Raw genomic sequence first — 15,906 nt, 5'->3', positions numbered from 1 at the left:
GGTTCTGCTACTGCACACCTCCATGGTTCTGCTGCTCCTGCTACTGCACACCTCCATGGTTCTGCTACTGCACACCTCCATGGTTCTTCTACTTCTGCTACTGCACACCTCCATGGATCTGCTACTTCTGCTACTGCAGAACCTCCAGAACCTCCATGGTTCTGCTACTGCACACCTCCAGTGTTCTGCTGCTCCTGCTACTGCACACCTCCATGGTTCTGCTAGTGCACACCTCCATGGTTCTGCTGCTTCTGCTACTGCACACCTCCATGGTTCTGCTACTGCACACCTCCATGGTTCTGGTACTGCACACCTCCATGGTTCTGCTGCTTCTGCTACTGCACACCTCCATGGTTCTGGTACTGCACACCTCCATGGTTCTGCTACTGCACACCTCCATGGTTCTGGTACTGCACACTTCCATGCTTCTGCTACTGCACACCTCCATGGTTCTGCTACTGCACACCTCTATGGTTCTGCTACTGCACACCTACTTGGTTCTGGTACCGCACACCTCCATGGTTCTGCTACTGCACACCTCCATGTTTCTGGTGATGCACACCTCCATGGTTCTGCTACTGCACACCTCCATGGTTCTGCTGCTCCTGCTACTGCACACCTCCATGGTTCTGCTACTTCTGCTACTGCACACCTCCATGGTTCTGCTACTGCACACCTCCATGGTTCTGCTGCTCCTGCTACTGCACACCTCCATGGTTCTGCTACTGCACACCTCCATGGTTCTGCTGCTTCTGCTACTGCACACCTCCATGGTTCTGCTGCTTCTGCTACTGCACACCTCCATGGTTCTGGTACTGCACACCTCCATGGTTCTGCTACTGCACACCTCCATGGTTTTGGTGCTCCTGCTACTGCACACCTCCATGGTTCTGCTACTGCACACCTCCATGGTTCTGCTACTGTACACCTCCATGGTTCTGCTACTGCACACCTCCATGTTTCTGGTACCGCACACCTCCATGGTTCTGCTACTGCACACCTCCATGGTTCTGCTGCTCCTGCTACTGCACACCTCCATGGTTCTGGTACTGCACACCTCCACGGTTCTGGTACTGCACACCTCCATGGTTCTGCTGCTTCTGCTACTGCACACTTCCATGGTTCTGCTGCTTCTGCTACTGCACACTTCCATGGTTCTGCTACTGCACACCTCCAAGGTTCTGCTACTGCACACGTCCATGGTTCTAGTACTGCACACCTCCATGGTTCTGCTACTTCTGCTACTGCACACCTCCATGGTTCTGGTACTGCACACCTCCATGGTTCTGGTGCTCCTGGTACTGCACACCTCCATGGTTCTGCAACTGCACACCTACATGGTTCTGGTACCGCACACCTCCATGGTTCTGCTAATGCACACCTTCATGGTTCTGGTACTGCACACCTCCATGGTTCTGGTACTGCACACCTCCATGGTTCTGCTGCTTCTGCTACTGCACACCTCCATGGTTCTGGTACTGCACACCTCCATGGTTCTGCTGCTTCTGCTACTGCACACCTCCATGGTTCTAGTACTGCACACCTCCATGGTTCTGGTACTGCACACCTCCATGGTTCTGCTACTACACACCTCCATGGTTCTGCTGCTCCTGCTACTGCACACCTCCATGGTTCTGGTACTGCACACCTCCATGGTTCTGGTGCTCCTGCTACTGCACACCTCCATGGTTCTGCTACTGCACACCTACATGGTTCTGGTACCGCACACCTCCATGGTTCTGCTAATGCACACCTCCATGGTTCTGGTACTGCACACCTCCATGGTTCTGCTACTGCACACCTCCATGGTTCTGCTGCTTGTGCTACTGCACACCTCCATGGTTCTGGTACTGCACGCCTCCATGGTTCTGCTGCTTCTGCTACTGCACACCTCCATGGTTCTAGTACTGCACACCTCCATGGTTCTGGTACTGCACACCTCCATGGTTCTGGTACTGCACACCTCCATGGTTCTGCTGCTTCTGCTACTGCACACCTCCATGGTTCTGCTACTGCACACCTCCAAGGTTCTGCTACTGCACACGTCCATGGTTCTAGTACTGCACACTTCCATGGTTCTGCTACTTCTGCTACTTCTGCTACTGCACACCTCCATGGTTCTGCTGCTTCTGCTACTGCACACCTCCATGGTTCTGCTACTCCTGCTACTGCACACCTCCATGGTTCTGCTACTGCACACCTCCATGGTTCTGCTGCTTCTGCTACTGCACACCTCCATGGTTCTGGTACTGCACACCTCCATGGTTCTAGTACTGCACACCTCCATGGTTCTGCTACTTCTGCTACTGCACACCTCCATGGTTCTGGTACTGCACACCTCCATGGTTCTGGTACTGCACACCTCCATGGTTCTGCTGCTCCTGCTACTGCACACCTCCATGGTTCTGCTACTTCTGCTACTGCACACCTCCATGGTTCTGCTACTGCACACCTCCATGGTTCTGCTGCTCCTGCTACTGCACACCTCCATGGTTCTGCTACTGCACACCTCCATGGTTCTGCTGCTTCTGCTACTGCACACCTCCATGGTTCTGCTGCTTCTGCTACTGCACACCTCCATGGTTCTGGTACTGCACACCTCCATGGTTCTGCTACTGCACACCTCCATGGTTTTGGTGCTCCTGCTACTGCACACCTCCATGGTTCTGCTACTGCACACCTCCATGGTTCTGCTACTGTACACCTCCATGGTTCTGCTACTGCACACCTCCATGTTTCTGGTACCGCACACCTCCATGGTTCTGCTACTGCACACCTCCATGGTTCTGCTGCTCCTGCTACTGCACACCTCCATGGTTCTGGTACTGCACACCTCCACGGTTCTGGTACTGCACACCTCCATGGTTCTGCTGCTTCTGCTACTGCACACTTCCATGGTTCTGCTGCTTCTGCTACTGCACACTTCCATGGTTCTGCTACTGCACACCTCCAAGGTTCTGCTACTGCACACGTCCATGGTTCTAGTACTGCACACCTCCATGGTTCTGCTACTTCTGCTACTGCACACCTCCATGGTTCTGGTACTGCACACCTCCATGGTTCTGGTGCTCCTGGTACTGCACACCTCCATGGTTCTGCAACTGCACACCTACATGGTTCTGGTACCGCACACCTCCATGGTTCTGCTAATGCACACCTTCATGGTTCTGGTACTGCACACCTCCATGGTTCTGGTACTGCACACCTCCATGGTTCTGCTGCTTCTGCTACTGCACACCTCCATGGTTCTGGTACTGCACACCTCCATGGTTCTGCTGCTTCTGCTACTGCACACCTCCATGGTTCTAGTACTGCACACCTCCATGGTTCTGGTACTGCACACCTCCATGGTTCTGCTACTACACACCTCCATGGTTCTGCTGCTCCTGCTACTGCACACCTCCATGGTTCTGGTACTGCACACCTCCATGGTTCTGGTGCTCCTGCTACTGCACACCTCCATGGTTCTGCTACTGCACACCTACATGGTTCTGGTACCGCACACCTCCATGGTTCTGCTAATGCACACCTCCATGGTTCTGGTACTGCACACCTCCATGGTTCTGCTACTGCACACCTCCATGGTTCTGCTGCTTGTGCTACTGCACACCTCCATGGTTCTGGTACTGCACGCCTCCATGGTTCTGCTGCTTCTGCTACTGCACACCTCCATGGTTCTAGTACTGCACACCTCCATGGTTCTGGTACTGCACACCTCCATGGTTCTGGTACTGCACACCTCCATGGTTCTGCTGCTTCTGCTACTGCACACCTCCATGGTTCTGCTACTGCACACCTCCAAGGTTCTGCTACTGCACACGTCCATGGTTCTAGTACTGCACACCTCCATGGTTCTGCTACTTCTGCTACTTCTGCTACTGCACACCTCCATGGTTCTGCTGCTTCTGCTACTGCACACCTCCATGGTTCTGCTACTCCTGCTACTGCACACCTCCATGGTTCTGCTACTGCACACCTCCATGGTTCTGCTGCTTCTGCTACTGCACACCTCCATGGTTCTGGTACTGCACACCTCCATGGTTCTAGTACTGCACACCTCCATGGTTCTGCTACTTCTGCTACTGCACACCTCCATGGTTCTGGTACTGCACACCTCCATGGTTCTGGTACTGCACACCTCCATGGTTCTAGTACTGCACACCTCCATGGTTCTGCTACTTCTGCTACTGCACACCTCCATGGTTCTGCTACTGCACACCTCCATGGTTCTGCTGCTTCTGCTACTGCACACCTCCATGGTTCTGGTACTGCACACCTCCATGGTTCTGCTGCTTCTGCTACTGCACACCTCCATGGTTCTGGTACTGCACACCTCCATGGTTCTGGTACTGCACACTTCCATGGTTCTGCTACTGCACACCTCCATGGTTCTGCTACTGCACACCTCCATGGTTCTGGTACTGCACACTTCCATGGTTCTGCTACTGCACACCTCCATGGTTCTGCTACTGCACACCTCCATGGTTCTGGTACTGCACACCTCCATGGTTCTAGTACTGCACACCTCCATGGTTCTGCTACTTCTGCTACTGCACACCTCCATGGTTCTGCTACTGCACACCTCCATGGTTCTGCTGCTTCTTCTACTGCACACCTCCATGGTTCTGGTGCTCCTGCTACTGCACACCTCCATGGTTCTGCTACTGCACACCTACATGGTTCTAGTACCGCACACCTCCATGGTTCTGCTACTGCACACCTCCATGGTTCTGCTGCTTCTGCTACTGCACACCTCCATGGTTCTAGTACTGCACACCTCCATGGTTCTGGTACTGCACACCTCCATGGTTCTGCTGCTTCTGATACTGCACACCACCATGGTTCTGCTACTGCACACCTCCATGGTTCTGCTGCTTCTGCTACTGCACACCTCCATGGTTCTGCTACTGCACACCTCCATGGTTCTGCTACTGCACACCTCCATGGTTCTGCTACTGCACACCTCCATGGTTCTAGTACTGCACACCTCCATGGTTCTGCTACTTCTGCTACTGCACACCTCCATGGTTCTGCTGCTTCTGCTACTGCACACCTCCATGGTTCTGCTACTGCACACCTCCATGGTTCTAGTACTGCACACCTCCATGGTTCTGCTGCTTATGCTACTGCACACCTCCATGGTTCTGCTGCTCCTGCTACTGCACACCTCCATGGTTCTGGTACTGCACACCTCCATGGTTCTAGTACTGCACACCTCCATGGTTCTGCTGCTTCTGCTACTGCACACCTCCATGGTTCTGGTACTGCACACCTCCATGGTTCTAGTACTGCACACCTCCATGGTTCTGCTACTTCTGCTACTGCACACCTCCATGGTTCTGGTACTGCACAACTCCATGGTTCTGGTACTGCACACCTCCATGGTTCTGCTACTGCACACCTACATGGTTCTGGTACCGCACACCTCCATGGTTCTGCTACTGCACACCTCCATGTTTCTGGTACCGCACACCTCCATGGTTCTGCTACTGCACACCTCCATGGTTCTGGTACTGCACACCTCCATGGTTCTGCTGCTTCTGCTACTGCACACCTCCATGGTTCTGCTACTGCACACCTCCATGGTTCTGGTACTGCACACTTTCATGGTTCTGCTACTGCACACCTCCATGGTTCTGCTACTGCACACCTCCATGGTTCTGGTACTGCACACCTCCATGGTTCTAGTACTGCACACCTCCATGGTTCTGCTACTTCTGCTACTGCACACCTCCATGGTTCTGCTACTGCACACCTCCATTATTCTGCTGCTTCTGCTACTGCACACCTCCATGGTTCTGGTGCTCCTGCTACTGCACACCTACATGGTTCTGGTACCGCACACCTCCATGGTTCTGCTACTGCACACCTCCATGGTTCTGGTGCTCCTGCTACTGCACACCTCCATGGTTCTGCTACTGCACACCTACATGGTTCTGGTACCGCACACCTCCATGGTTCTGCTACTGCACACCTCCATGGTTCTGGTACTGCACACCTCCATGGTTCTGCTGCTTCTGCTACTGCACACCTCCATGGTTCTGGTACTGCACACCTCCATGGTTCTGCTACTGAACACCTCCATGGTTCTAGTACTGCACACCTCCATGGTTCTGGTACTGCACACCTCCATGGTTCTGCTGCTTCTGCTACTGCACACCTCCATGGTTCTGCTACTGCACAGCTCCATGGTTCTAGTACTGCACACCTCCATGGTTCTGCTACTTCTGCTACTGCACACCTCCATGGTTCTGCTACTTCTGCTACTGCACACCTCCATGGTTCTGGTACTGCACACCTCCATGGTTCTGGTACTGCACACCTCCATGGTTCTGCTACTTCTGCTACTGCACACCTCCATGGTTCTGGTACTGCACACCTCCATGGTTCTGCTACTGCACACCTCCATGGTTTTGGTGCTCCTGCTACTGCACACCTCCATGGTTCTGGTACTGCACACCTCCATGGTTCTGGTACTGCACACCTCCATGGTTCTGCTACTTCTGCTACTGCACACCTCCATGGTTCTGGTACTGCACACCTCCATGGTTCTGCTACTTCTGCTACTGCACACCTCCATGGTTCTGGTACTGCACACCTACATGGTTCTGGTACCGCACACCTCCATGGTTCTGCTACTGCACACCTCCATGGTTCTGGTATTGCACACCTCCATGGTTCTGCTGCTTCTGCTACTGCACACCTCCATGGTTCTGCTACTGCACACCTCCATGGTTCTAGTACTGCACACCTCCATGGTTCTGCTACTTCTGCTACTGCACACCTCCATGGTTCTGGTACTGCACACCTCCATGGTTCTGGTACTGCACACCTCCATGGTTCTGCCACTGCACACCTCCATGGTTCTGGTACTGCACACCTCCATGCTTCTGCTACTGCACACCTCCATGTTTCTGCTACTGCACACCTCCATGGTTCTGGTACTGCACACCTCCATGGTTCTGCTGCTTCTGCTACTGCACACCTCCATGGTTCTGGTACTGCACACCTCCATGGTTCTGCTACTGCACACCTCCATGGTTCTGCTACTGCACACCTCAATGGTTCTGGTACTGCACACCTCCATGGTTCTAGTACTGCACACCTCCATGGTTCTGCTACTTCTGCTACTGCACACCTCCATGGTTCTGCTACTGCACACCTCCATGGTTTTGGTGCTCCTGCTACTGCACACCTCCATGGTTCTGGTACTTCTGCTACTGCACACCTCCATGGTTCTGCTACTTCTGCTACTGCACACCTCCATGGTTCTGCTACTGCACACCTCCATGGTTTTGGTGCTCCTGCTACTGCACACCTCCATGGTTCTGGTACCGCACACCTCCATGGTTCTGCTACCGCACACCTCCATGGTTCTGCTACTGCACACCTCCATGGTTCTGCTGCTCCTGCTACTGCACACCTCCATGGTTCTGCTACTGCACACCTCCATGGTTCTGCTACTTCTGCTACTGCACACCTCCATGGTTCTGCTGCTCCTGCTATTGCACACCTCCATGGTTCTGCTACTGCACACCTCCATGGTTCTGCTGCTTCTGCTACTGCACACCTCCATGGTTCTGCTACTTCTGCTACTGCACACCTCCATGGTTCTGCTACTGCACACCTCCATGGTTCTGCTGCTTCTGCTACTGCACACCTCCATGGTTCTGGTACTGCACACCTCCATGGTTCTGGTGCTCCTGCTACTGCACACCTCCATGGTTCTGCTACTGCACACCTACATGGTTCTGGTACCGCACACCTCCATGGTTCTGCTACTGCACACCTCCATGGTTCTGGTACTGCACACCTCCATGGTTCTGATACTGCACACCTCCATGGTTCTGCTGCTTCTGGTACTGCACACCTCCATGGTTCTGCTGCTTCTGCTACTGCACACCTCCATGGTTCTAGTACTGCACACCTCCATGGTTCTGGTACTGCACACCTCCATGGTTCTGCTGCTTCTGCTTCTGCACACCTCCATGGTTCTGCTGCTTCTGCTACTGCACACCTCCATGGTTCTGCTACTTCTGCTACTGCACACCTCCATGGTTCTGCTGCTTCTGCTACTGCACACCTCCATGGTTCTGCTACTGCACACCTCCATGGTTCTAGTACTGCACACCTCCATGGTTCTGCTACTTCTGCTACTGCACACCTCCATGGTTCTGCTGCTTATGCTACTGCACACCTCCATGGTTCTGCTGCTCCTGCTACTGCACACCTCCATGGTTCTGGTACTGCACACCTCCATGGTTCTGGTACTGCACACCTCCATGGTTCTAGTACTGCACACCTCCATGGTTCTGCTGCTTCTGCTACTGCACACCTCCATGGTTCTGGTACTGCACACCTCCATGGTTCTAGTACTGCACACCTCCATGGTTCTGCTACTTCTGCTACTGCACACCTCCATGGTTCTGGTACTGCACAACTCCATGGTTCTGGTACTGCACACCTCCATGGTTCTGCTACTGCACACCTACATGGTTCTGGTACCGCACACCTCCATGGTTCTGCTACTGCACACCTCCATGTTTCTGGTACCGCACACCTCCATGGTTCTGCTACTGCACACCTCCATGGTTCTGGTACTGCACACCTCCATGGTTCTGCTGCTTCTGCTACTGCACACCTCCATGGTTCTGGTACTGCACACCTCCATTGTTCTGGTACTGCACACCTCCATGGTTCTGCTACTGCACACCTCCATGGTTCTGGTACTGCACACTTTCATGGTTCTGCTACTGCACACCTCCATGGTTCTGCTACTGCACACCTCCATGGTTCTGGTACTGCACACCTCCATGGTTCTAGTACTGCACACCTCCATGGTTCTGCTACTTCTGCTACTGCACACCTCCATGGTTCTGCTACTGCACACCTCCATTATTCTGCTGTTTCTGCTACTGCACACCTCCATGGTTCTGGTGCTCCTGCTACTGCACACCTACATGGTTCTGGTACCGCACACCTCCATGGTTCTGCTACTGCACACCTCCATGGTTCTGGTGCTCCTGCTACTGCACACCTCCATGGTTCTGCTACTGCACACCTACATGGTTCTGGTACCGCACACCTCCATGGTTCTGCTACTGCACACCTCCATGGTTCTGGTACTGCACACCTCCATGGTTCTGCTGCTTCTGCTACTGCACACCTCCATGGTTCTGGTACTGCACACCTCCATGGTTCTGCTACTGAACACCTCCATGGTTCTAGTACTGCACACCTCCATGGTTCTGGTACTGCACACCTCCATGGTTCTGCTGCTTCTGCTACTGCACACCTCCATGGTTCTGCTACTGCACACCTCCATGGTTCTAGTACTGCACACCTCCATGGTTCTGCTACTTCTGCTACTGCACACCTCCATGGTTCTGCTACTTCTGCTACTGCACACCTCCATGGTTCTGGTACTGCACACCTCCATGGTTCTGGTACTGCACACCTCCATGGTTCTGCTACTTCTGCTACTGCACACCTCCATGGTTCTGGTACTGCACACCTCCATGGTTCTGCTACTGCACACCTCCATGGTTTTGGTGCTCCTGCTACTGCACACCTCCATGGTTCTGGTACTGCACACCTCCATGGTTCTGGTACTGCACACCTCCATGGTTCTGCTACTTCTGCTACTGCACACCTCCATGGTTCTGGTACTGCACACCTCCATGGTTCTGCTACTTCTGCTACTGCACACCTCCATGGTTCTGGTACTGCACACCTACATGGTTCTGGTACCGCACACCTCCATGGTTCTGCTACTGCACACCTCCATGGTTCTGGTACTGCACACCTCCATGGTTCTGCTGCTTCTGCTACTGCACACCTCCATGGTTCTGCTACTGCACACCTCCATGGTTCTAGTACTGCACACCTCCATGGTTCTGCTGCTTCTGCTACTGCACACCTCCATGGTTGTGCTGCTTCTGCTACTGCACACCTCCATGGTTCTAGTACTGCACACCTCCATGGTTCTGCTACTTTTGCTACTGCACACCTCCATGGTTCTGCTACTTCTGCTACTGCACACCTCCATGGTTCTGGTACTGCACACCTCCATGGTTCTGCTACTTCTGCTACTGCACACCTCCATGGTTCTGGTACTGCACACCTCCATGGTTCTGCTACTGCACACCTCCATGGTTTTGGTGCTCCTGCTACTGCACACCTCCATGGTTCTGCTACTGCACACCTCCATGGTTCTGCTACTGCACACCTACATGGTTCTGGTACCGCACACCTCCATGGTTCTGCTACTGCACACCTCCATGGTTCTGGTACTGCACACCTCCATGGTTCTGATACTGCACACCTCCATGGTTCTGGTACTGCACACCTCCATGGTTCTGGTACTGCACACCTCCATGGTTCTGCTGCTTCTACTACTGCACACCTCCATGGTTCTGCTACTGCACACCTCCATGGTTCTGCTACTGCACAGCTCCATGGTTCTGGTACTGCACACCTCCATGGTTCTGCTGCTTCTACTACTGCACACCTCCATGGTTCTGCTACTGCACACCTCCATGGTTCTGCTACTGCACAGCTCCATGGTTCTGGTACTGCACACCTCCATGGTTCTGCTGCTTCTACTACTGCACACCTCCATGGTTCTGCTACTGCACAACTCCATGGTTCTGCTACTTCTGCTACTGCACACCTCCATAGTTCTGCTGCTCCTGCTACTGCACACCTCCATAGTTCTGCTGCTTCTGCTACTGCACACCTCCATGGTTCTGGTACTGCACACCTCCATGGTTCTAGTACTGCACACCTCCATGGTTCTGCTACTTTTGCTACTGCACACCTCCATGGTTCTGCTACTTCTGCTACTGCACACCTCCATGGTTCTGGTACTGCACACCTCCATGGTTCTGCTACTGCACACCTCCATGGTTTTGGTGCTCCTGCTACTGCACACCTCCATGATTCTGCTACTGCACACCTCCATGGTTCTGCTACTGCACACCTACATGGTTCTGGTACCGCACACCTCCATGGTTCTGCTACTGCACACCTCCATGGTTCTGGTACTGCACACCTCCATGGTTCTGATACTGCACACCTCCATGGTTCTGCTGCTTCTGGTACTGCACACCTCCATGGTTCTGCTACTGCACACCTCCATGGTTCTGCTACTGCACACCTCCATGGTTCTGCTGCTTCTGCTACTGCACACCTCCATGGTTCTGCTACTGCACACCTCCATGGTTCTGCTACTGCACACCTCCATGGTTCTGCTACTGCACACCTCCATGGTTCTGCTGCTTCTGCTACTGCACACCTCCATGGTTCTGGTACTGCACACCTCCATGGTTCTGCTGCTTCTGCTACTGCACACCTCCATGGTTCTGCTACTGCACACCTCCATGGTTCTGCTACTGCACACCTCCATGGTTCTGCTACTTCTGCTACTGCGTCTAGTGACTCTACACCTCCTCTAGAGACTCTACTGCTCCTCTAGTGACTCTACTGCTCCTCTCTACTGACTCTACTGCTCCTCTAGTGACTCTACAGCTCCTCTCTAGTGACTCTACTGCTCCTCTAGTGACTCTACTGCTCCTCTCTACTGACTCTACTGCTCCTCTAGTGACTCTACTGCTCCTCTCTAGTGATTCTACAGCTCCTCTCTAGTGACTCTACTGCCCCTCTAGTGACTCTACTGCTCCTCTAGTGACTCTACACCTCCTCTAGTGACTCTACAGCTCCTCTAGTGACTCTACAGCTCCTCTCTAGAGACTCTACTGCTCCTCTAGTGACTCTACTGCTCCTCTCTAGTGACTCTACAGCTCCTCTACTGACTCTACTGCTCCTCTAGTGACTCTACAGCTCCTCTCTAGTGACTCTACTGCTCCTCTCTAGTGACTCTACTGCTCCTCTAGTGACTCTACTGCTCCTCTAGTGACTCTACTGCTCCTCTCTAGTGACTCTACTGCTCCTCTAGTGACTCTACTGCTCCTCTAGTGACTCTACTGCTCCTCTCTAGTGACTCTACAGCCCCGCTAGTGACTCTACTGCCCCTCTAGTGACTCTACAGCTCCTCTAGTGACTCTACAGCCCCTCTAGTGACTCTACTGCTCGTCTAGTGACTCTACACCTCCTCTAGTGACTCTACAGCTCCTCTAGTGACTCTACAGCTCCTCTCTAGAGACTCTACTGCTCCTCTAGTGACTCTACTGCTCCTCTCTAGTGACTCTACAGCTCCTCTACTGACTCTACTGCTCCTCTAGTGACTCTACAGCTCCTCTCTAGTGACTCTACTGCTCCTCTCTAGTGACTCTACAGCTCCTCTCTAGTGACTCTACACCTCCTCTAGTGACTCTACAGCTCCTCTAGTGACTCTACAGCTCCTCTCTAGAGACTCTACTGCTCCTCTAGTGACTCTACTGCTCCTCTCTAGTGACTCTACAGCTCCTCTCTAGAGACTCTACTGCTCCTCTAGTGACTCTACTGCTCCTCTCTAGTGACTCTACAGCTCCTCTAGTGACTCTACAGCTCCTCTCTAGAGACTCTACAGCTCCTCTACTGACTCTACTGCTCCTCTAGTGACTCTACAGCTCCTCTCTAGTGACTCTACTGCTCCTCTCTAGTGACTCTACAGCTCCTCTCTAGTGACTCTACAGCTCCTCTAGTGACTCTACAGCTCCTCTCTAGTGACTCTACTGCTCCTCTCTAGTGACTCTACTGCTCCTCTAGTGACTCTACTGCTCCTCTCTAGTGACTCTACTGCTCCTCTCTAGTGACTCTACTGCTCCTCTAGTGACTCTACTGCTCCTCTCTAGTGACTCTACTGCTCCTCTAGTGACTCTACTGCTCCTCTAGTGACTCTACTGCTCCTCTAGTGACTCTACACCTCCTCTAGAGACTCTACTGCTCCTCTACTGACTCTATTGCTCTCTAGTGACTCTACTGCTCCTCTCTAGTGACTCTACTGCTCCTCTACTGACTCTATTGCTCTCTAGTGACTCTACTGCTCCTCTCTAGTGGTCCATGAATATTTCTCAAAAGTCTCTAGTTCCAAGTCCAAACGTTTCATTGAAAGTGAAGAAATTTAAATAGTTGATCCAGTAAAACCTGGTGCAGTTTTTACCTCATCCAGTTTCCAAAGTCTCGTCTTGTCAAACAGGATTAAATCTGAAGAAAGAAAAGTCCCTGACGTCTCAAACTACACGTCTCAGACTGCACGTCTCAGACTGCACGTCTCAGACTGCACGTCTCAGACTGCACGTCTCAGACTGCACGTCTCAGACTACACGTCTCAAACTACACGTCTCAGACTACACGTCTCAAACTACACGTCTCAAAATACACGCCTCAGACTGCACGTCTCAAACTACACGTCTCAAACTACACGCCTCTCCAGAAAGAGAACGGTAAAATGAACAAAACTACTTAAATCCATCAAACCAGAAAAAATGTTTAAAACTGAAGGAGCTAAATGCTGCTAAAATGCTGGATTGGTCAAACTTCATGAATTGTGTGTGTGTGTGTGTGTGTGTGTGTGTGTGTGTGTGTGTGTGTGTGTGTGTGTGTGTGTGTGTGTTTCACACAGTGTTGTCATGTCAGAGCAGAAAGAAAACACTGAGTCACTGAGACACCTTCACGTTTCTCTGAATTCACTCTGCAACATGTTGAGAGTCGTCCTGATTGCTCACCTGCCACTCCCTCCACCTCCTCCACCCTTCACCTGCCACTCCCTCCACCTCCTCCACCCTTCACCTGCCACTCCCTCCACCTCCTCCACCCTTCACCTCCTCACCCTCCACCCTTCACCTCCCCCACCCTCCACCTCCCCCATCCCCACCGTCCACCAGGAACCTTGCGATGAGGATACTTTCTACTCTCCACCCAAGAGATTCATGTGCAGCCACAAGGAGAGGAGAGGAGAGGAGATGTTATAGTGAATATGGTTAGGGTTAGGTTGTTTGAAGAGGTTTAGGGTTAGGGTCAGGGGTAGGTTGTTTGAAGAGGGTGGGGTAGGTTGTTTGAAGAGGGTGGGGTAGGTTGTTTGAAGAGGGTTAGGGTCAGGGGTAGGTTGTTTGAAGAGGGTGGGGTAGGTTGTTTGAAGAGGGTAGGGGTAGGTTGTTTGAAGACGGTGGGGTAGGTTGTTTGAAGAGGGTGGGGTAGGTTGTTTGAAGAGGGTAGGGGTAGGTTGTTTGAAGAGGGTTAGGGTCAGGGGTAGGTTGTTTGAAGAGGGTGGGGTAGGTTGTTTGAAGAGGGTGGGGTAGGTTGTTTGAAGAGGGTGGGGTAGGTTATTTGAAGAGGGTAGGGGTAGGTTGTTTGAAGAGGGTAGGGGTAGGTTGTTTGAAGAGGGTGGGGTAGGTTGTTTGAAGAGGGTAGGGGTAGGTTGTTTGAAGAGGGTGGGGTATGTTGTTTGAAGAGGGTTAGGGTCAGGGGTAGGTTGTTTGAAGAGGGTGGGGTAGGTTGTTTGAAGAGGGTAGGGGTAGGTTGTTTGAAGAGGGTAGGGTAGGTTGTTTGAAGAGGGTGGGGTAGGTTGTTTGAAGAGGGTGGGGTAGGTTGTTTGAAGAGGGTTAGGTTCAGGGGTAGGTTGTTTGAAGAGGGTAGGGGTAGGTTGTTTGAAGAGGGTAGGGGTAGGTTGTTTGAAGAGGGTGGGGTAGGTTGTTTGAAGACGGTGGGGTAGGTTGTTTGAAGAGGGTGGGGTAGGTTGTTTGAAGAGGGTGGGGTAGGTTGTTTGAAGAGGGTGGGGTAGGTTGTTTGAAGAGGGTTAGGGTCAGGGGTAGGTTGTTTGAAGAGGGTGGGGTAGGTTGTTTGAAGAGGGTAGGGGTAGGTTGTTTGAAGAGGGTGGGGTAGGTTGTTTGAAGAGGGTGGGGTAGGTTGTTTGAAGAGGGTAGGGGTAGGTTGTTTGAAGAGGGTGGGGTAGGTTGTTTGAAGACGGTGGGGTAGGTTGTTTGAAGAGGGTGGGGTAGGTTGTTTGAAGAGGGTAGGGGTAGGTTGTTTGAAGAGGGTTAGGGTCAGGGGTAGGTTGTTTGAAGAGGGTGGGGTAGGTTGTTTGAAGAGGGTGGGGTAGGTTGTTTGAAGAGGGTGGGGTAGGTTATTTGAAGAGGGTAGGGGTAGGTTGTTTGAAGAGGGTAGGGGTAGGTTGTTTGAAGAGGGTGGGGTAGGTTGTTTGAAGAGGGTAGGGGTAGGTTGTTTGAAGAGGGTGGGGTAGGTTGTTTGAAGAGGGTTAGGGTCAGGGGTAGGTTGTTTGAAGAGGGTGGGGTAGGTTGTTTGAAGAGGGTAGGGGTAGGTTGTTTGAAGAGGGTAGGGTAGGTTGTTTGAAGAGGGTGGGGTAGGTTGTTTGAAGAGGGTGGGGTAGGTTGTTTGAAGAGGGTTAGGTTCAGGGGTAGGTTGTTTGAAGAGGGTAGGGGTAGGTTGTTTGAAGAGGGTAGGGGTAGGTTGTTTGAAGAGGGTGGGGTAGGTTGTTTGAAGAGGGTGGGGTAGGTTGTTTGAAGAGGGTGGGGTAGGTTGTTTGAAGAGGGTGGGGTAGGTTGTTTGAAAAGTTGTTTAAGTGAACAGTTTGCTTCGCAGCACAAGACAACAGGCTGAATAAGAATTGGAGAGCAGCCATATCGTCCATCACAGAGAAGAGAGGAGGCTTTAGTCCTCATTACCTGGACATTTTCTCTTCATCATCGCTGCACTAAAGGTCTGGAAAGACGGACGGTCTGGGACGACTGAAGGTCTGGGACGACGGAAGGTCTGGGACGACTGAAGGTCTGGGACGACTGCAGGTCTTAGGCGACTGAAGGTCTGGGACGACTGAAGGTCTGGGACGACTGAAGGTCTGGGACGACGGAAGGTCTGGGACGACTGAAGGTCTGGGACGACGGAAGGTCTGGGACGACTGAAGGTCTGGGACGACTGAAGGTCTGGGACGACGGAAGGTCTGGGACG

At 52.5% G+C, this 15,906-nt stretch overlaps 1 protein-coding gene across 1 annotated transcript in view; it reads right to left on the bottom strand.

The window, feature by feature from the left end:
• Window positions 1-15,906, bottom strand: part of LOC308130995 (ninjurin-1-like) — a 71,839-nt gene that overhangs the window by 54,178 nt on the left and 1,755 nt on the right. The window lies entirely within an intron of this gene.

This window comes from Blennius ocellaris, assembly GCF_963422515.1.
Source record: "Blennius ocellaris genome assembly, contig: SUPER_5_unloc_1, whole genome shotgun sequence".
Lineage (NCBI taxonomy): Eukaryota > Metazoa > Chordata > Actinopteri > Blenniiformes > Blenniidae > Blennius > Blennius ocellaris.
The sequence above is the reverse complement of the archived record's forward strand: the minus strand, read 5'-3'. Positions and strand labels throughout refer to the sequence as shown.